At 43.3% G+C, this 5,839-nt stretch overlaps 1 long non-coding RNA gene across 1 annotated transcript in view; it reads left to right on the top strand.

Annotated features, from left to right (window-relative positions):
* LOC122552060 overlaps positions 1 to 5,839 on the top strand; it is a 15,186-nt gene that overhangs the window by 4,725 nt on the left and 4,622 nt on the right. The window contains exon 2 of the long non-coding RNA XR_006312285.1: positions 4,532 to 4,642. This is a non-coding gene — a long non-coding RNA (uncharacterized LOC122552060). The remainder of the gene's footprint in view (positions 1 to 4,531; positions 4,643 to 5,839) is intronic.

Here is a 5,839-nt window from a genome sequence, read left to right as displayed (position 1 = left end):
CCCCTCCCCCAAGTCCCTCCTCCCTACCTTTTACCTTAGCCTGCTTGGCACACCCTCCTCATTCCTGAAGAAGGGCTTATGCCCGAAACGTCGATTCTCTTGCTCCTTTGATGCTGCCTGACCTGCTGCGCTTTTCCAGCAACACATTTTTCAGCTCTGATCTCCAGCATCTGCAGTCCTCACTTTCTCCACCCAGAGGAAACCCAGGCAGAGAATGCGCAAACTCCACAAAGACAGTTGCTAGAGGGTGGAATCGAACCCTGGTACCCGGAACTGTGAGACAGCAGTGCTAACCACTGAGCCGCGCTGCCACCACCCTTTCCTACCATTTATCATGTATTGCCTTGCCTCGTTTGCCCTGCCCAACTACATCACCTTGCACTTATCCAGCTTGAATTCTCTTTGCTACTGGTCAGCCCATCTATATTGTTGGGCCAAATGGCCTGCTTCCACACTGTAGGAATTCTATGGTCTTGTGATCTAAAACTATTCTCCTCACTGTTTACCACTCCACCAATTTTGGTATCATCTGTGAACTTAATAATTAGCCCTCCTACTTTCAATCTAAATTATTTATATAAACCACAAACAGTGAGGGTCCCAACTGTGATCCATGTGGAACCTTATTGGACACAGACTTCCAGTCACACAACATCCCTCAACAGCGGCACAGTGGCACAGTGGTCAACACTGCTGCCTCACAGTGCCAGAGACCCGGGTTCAATTCCCGCCCTGGACAACTGTCTGTGTGGAGTTTGCGCATTCTCCCCGTGTCTGCATGGGTTTCCTCCGGGTGTTCCAGTTTCCTCCCACAGTCCAAAGATGTGCAGATTAGGTGAACTGACAACGTTAAATTGCCCATTGTGTAAGGCGAATGGGTAAATGTCGGGGAATGGGTTGGGTGGGTTGCTCTTCGGAGAGTCGGTGTGGAGTTGTTGGGCCGAAGGGCCTGTTTCCACACTGTAAGTAATCTCATCTATCTAAGTTACACTCTACTTCCTGCTACTCAGCCAATTCTGGATCCAATTTGCCAAATATCTTTGAATCCCCATCTCATACCTTCGCTATCAATCTCCCATACAGGACCGTATCAAAAGCCATATTGAAGTTTAAGCAGACTACATTGAATCCATTGCCCTTATCTACATGCCTGGTTACTCTTCAGAAAATCCAATCAAGTTGGTTAGACATGACTTCCCCTTAACAAAACCAGGCTGACCATCCTTGATTCATCTCTGTATTTCCAAATGCAGATTAATTCTATCCCTCAGAATTGCTTCCAATAGTTTCCCCACCCACAACGTTAGACTGACTGCTCTGTAATTTACTGATTTATCTCTTGCTGCCTTCTTGAATAAAAATGTCCGTTAATAAAAATATATGCTTATTGGACACTTAGTAAGGCAGTAAATATATTAATGCCAAGATTTATACTTATATACCATCACCCATGGGAACAAATGCTGCATTTTTCATCTGAAGCAGGAAATTCCTGCTGAAATGTTGTAAAGCAGAAACAATAAGATGGAACTGTTTGACCATAGGAAAAATAGTGGGGAAATATTCAGAATGTACAAAAGGGGCCCCACATGAGTTGGGAAAGCTGGTTTATATGTTGGACTGTACTGGAAGTTGAAAATTGAAAGTGCAAAAAGGACCTGTGGCATTTTAGTGTCCTATTCTCTTTGGATGTGTACTCTGCAAAATTTAACATTTCTCCACAATACTGCCTGATCACAACAGCCTACAGTTCAGCTCAAGTTTGCAATCATTCACCTTTCCTCCTCCCCACCAAATGCTCCAAATATACTAGACCCATTCCTCCTTCCCACCTCCTGAGCATTCTCTTCTGCCTAATCTGCTCACCTACTCTCTCAGATCAGGATCCTCCTCAAGGCTCACATGTTTTTCCATGAACCCAGAACCATCCCATGTTTTGAATTAATCATGGTAAGTCCAAAATAATATCAAAGTAATGACATGAACAAATGTTTTAGGTACTCCATTAATCATACATCATATCATCAACCATTATCAAAGATTCGAACAGAATGGAACAATCCATCTCATTCAGATGAGATTAACATACCTTATTTTGGAGCACTTCAGTCAGTATTTGATTTCTGCTTCCAGCCCTAGTTATTGAGTCATAGAGATGTACAGCACGGAAAAAGACCTTTAGGTCTACCTTGGCCATTCTGATCAGATATCCTGAATTAATCTCATTCCATTTGCCAGCATTTTCCCCATATCCCTCTAAACCCTTCCTGTTCATATACCCTTCCAAATGCCTATTAAATGTTGTAATTGTACCAGCCTCCACCACTTGCTCTGGCAGCTCACTTCATATTTGCACCACCCTCCATGTAAAAAAGTTGCCCCTTAAGTCGCTTTTAAATCTTTCCCCTCTCGCCTTAAACCTGTGGCCTCTAATTTTGGATTCTCCTGGGGAAAAGATCTTGACTATTCACCCTATCCATGCCCCTCATAATTTTATTAATTTTATAAACCTCTAAAAGGTCACCCCCGGCCTCTGACGCTCCAGAGAAAATAGGCCCAGCCTATTCAGCCTCTCCCCCAACTTCATTTTACCAATGACTGCCCAGGGTCCTATGTTATAGTCTGTTCATTTCTTCAGCAAACAGCTTAGAAATTTTTGTGTAAAAGGAGTATTGATTCAAGTCAAATAAGACATCATATCTGTTTTTAAGGTGATTAAAGGCTTTGATATGGTTTTAATAGACAAATTACTTCTTTTGTTGGAAGATTCCTAAGCAGACCTAAATGCAAGCTCAGAAAAAAGCTCAAGAGATGCACAGAAGTCAATGCAAAGTACAGAGAGACACAGACCTGGCGATCCAGTGTTTAATGCCTAACTCCAGATGCAGGGGCAGTAAAGATGTTGTGATCAGTTTCCACACTCTTGATCTAACAATGGCAAAATCAACCAGTTTTCCAGCTCCCGATCACCATCCAGTGACTTTTTTTTTTAGATTACATACAGTGTGGAAACAGGCCCTTCGGCCCAACAAGTCCACACCGCCCCGCCGAAGCACAACCCACCCATACCCCTACCCCTACATCTACCCCTTACCTAACACTACGGGCAATTTAGCATGGCCAATTCACCTGACCTGCACATCTTTGGACTGTGGGAGGAAACCGGAGCACCCGGAGGAAACCCACGCAGACACGGGGAGAATGTGCAAACTCCACACAGTCAGTCGCCTGAGGCGGGAATTGAACCCGGGTCTCTGGCGCTATGAGGCAGCAGTGCTAACCACTGGGCCACCGTGCCGCCCATAAACTTTCTCGAACATAAAGGATTAATACCTTGGGGAGGAAGAGGAGGGCTATCAGCATCCACCAAATTATAAAACCGTGTCTTTGGAACAGTAGAGGGAAGAAAGGGAGATGATTGGTGTAATTAAAGAGATATCAGTGGCACATTGTCGGGTGACTGGATATGAGTTGGTTTATCATAAACCCAGATCTTCTCAGCTTTGTGTTAGGATCATATAAATATAGCTGATCATCTAGTTTGATCAAATGTTGGCAGATGTTAAGAAAAAGAATCTTAATTTTTTTTGTTAGCATGAGTAAGCATTTAATTGAAATCTGCAGTTTAAATTCTAAATTTCCGAGCCTGAGGGTTTGAACCAGTTCTCCACTGGAAGAGCAGTTGATCTTAGTTACTGTAAAATGAAACAGCTGAAATTGTTCTCTCGCTAACTAGGTAAGATAGGCTTTTAATGCCAGGAATATATTGTGACAACCCTGTGGCTTTAAGGGGTGTATTTGTCCTTTTCTTTCAGACATTGAGGCTGAGGCATGGAGTAGTCTGTTCCCAGCAAATAAATAGCTTGAGAGATGTTTGGGTTTCTTTTTTGAAGTTGGAACAATAGAAACAACATGAAGATATGGGGGTCAAAAAAAAACTAGGACTTTGGTTTATCTTTCAGTAGCTGTTAGGGTCTTGAAGCTGGAGGTGGAAGCAGTTACTCCTCTCTCTGTTACAGCTAAAAGCTTGGGTTCTCTTCCCGCTGTTAGAATCGCATGTACTTTACTGAAATTATCTATGCCAAGTCTATAGGATGTTACTATATTGGAACAGTTGCTGTTTAGAAGTTAAATAATCTGTTATTCTGTTACATTTTCCAATAGAGTTATGTTATTCTAATTCTTTGCTCTTTTGTTTGTATTTTACAGAAAGAGTAAGAATAAAGTGTGTATTGCTTCAAACATGATAGTTTGACCAATCAAATTGCATCCAGAACACAGCACCTTACTCTTGCCTTTAAAATAAGAAAACATTGGGGTTTAAACTATCTTATTTTGAGGGGGTTTGGTCTGGTCCATAACAATATAAGTGTGGCCAACTTAGTGCAACTTACTACTAGAGTGCAACTTATAATAGAGCAGTGTGAGTACAGTGATTAAGATGCGGGGCGGGGGGGGGGGGGGGGGGGGGGTGGTAGGGGAGGATGGGAAAGAGGTGTTCCATTGCTTTTACTTGTGCTAACATTTTCAGCCTCCAGGAATTGATTCTTACTCCATGCCAAGAGAAGAAACTGGCTATTCAGTGAGGATTTGATAAGTCACGGATGTCTCGGATCGGGTCGACAGGATTCTTAAGGGAGAGGTGAGCATGCAGAAGTCATGGTACACATCAGTACCAATGACATAGATAGGGAAAGGGAGGAGGACCTGAAAAGTGAATATAGGGAGTTAGGTTGGAAGCTAAAAGGCAGAATGAGCAGAGTACTAATCTCGGGATTGATACTGGTGCCACAGGCTAGTGAGGCGAGGTATATATAGAGAGTGCAACTGAATACATGGCTGCAGAGCTGGTGTAGGAGGGAGGGCTTCAGATATATGGATAGCTTGTGGGAAAGTGAGACCTATACAAAGAGGACGGGTTGCATCTGAATTGGAAGGGTACCAATATCTTGGGTGGGAAGATTGCTAGAGCTCTTCAGAAGTGTTTAGTCTAGTTTGGCAGGGGAATTGGAACCAGAGCTAAGGATCAGAGAATGGGGTAGCTGGTGAACAAGCAGTTACAGCATGCAGAGAGTCTGTGAGGAAGGATAGACACCTGGTAGGGCAAAGGTGCATCAGTGTAATGGGTTGAAGTGTGTCAATTTTAATGCAAAAAGAATAAGGGTGATGAACGTAGAGCATGGATCAGCACTTGGAACTGCAATGTTGTGGCCATTACGGAGACTTGGATACCACAGGAGCAGAATGGTTATTGGATGTTCCAGGGTTTAGATGTTTCAAAAGGAATCGGTGGGGAGGTAAAAGAGGTGGGGGAGTGGCATTGCTAATCAGGGATAGTTTAACAGCTGCAGAAAGGGAGATCATCGAGGAGGGTTTGTCCACAGAGTCAGTATGACAGGAAAGGAGCAATCATTTTATTGGGAGTTTTCTACAGGCCCCCCAAAAGCAACAGAGACAGGGAGGAGCAGATTAAGAGGCAGATTTTGGAAAGGTGCAGAAGTAACAGGATTGTTGTCATGAGGTGACTTCAACTTGCTTAATATTGATTGGAACCTTCTTAGTGCAGATAGTTTGGATGAAGCAGATTTTGTCAGCTGTGTTCAGGATAGATTTCTGACTCAATATGTAGATAGGCCAACTGGACAGGAGGCCATTTTGATTTGGTGCTTGGCAATGAACCAGGTCAGGTGTCAGATCTCTCAGTGGGAGATCATTTTGGTAATAGTGATCACAACTCCCTGACCTTTACTATAATCATGGAGAGGGGTAGGAGCACACAGTATGGATAAGTATTTAATTGGGGGAGGGGGAATTACAATGTTATTAAGCAGGAACTGTG

Source organism: Chiloscyllium plagiosum, chromosome 7 (assembly GCF_004010195.1).
Source record: "Chiloscyllium plagiosum isolate BGI_BamShark_2017 chromosome 7, ASM401019v2, whole genome shotgun sequence".
Classification (NCBI taxonomy): domain Eukaryota; kingdom Metazoa; phylum Chordata; class Chondrichthyes; order Orectolobiformes; family Hemiscylliidae; genus Chiloscyllium; species Chiloscyllium plagiosum.
The sequence above is the reverse complement of the archived record's forward strand: the minus strand, read 5'-3'. Positions and strand labels throughout refer to the sequence as shown.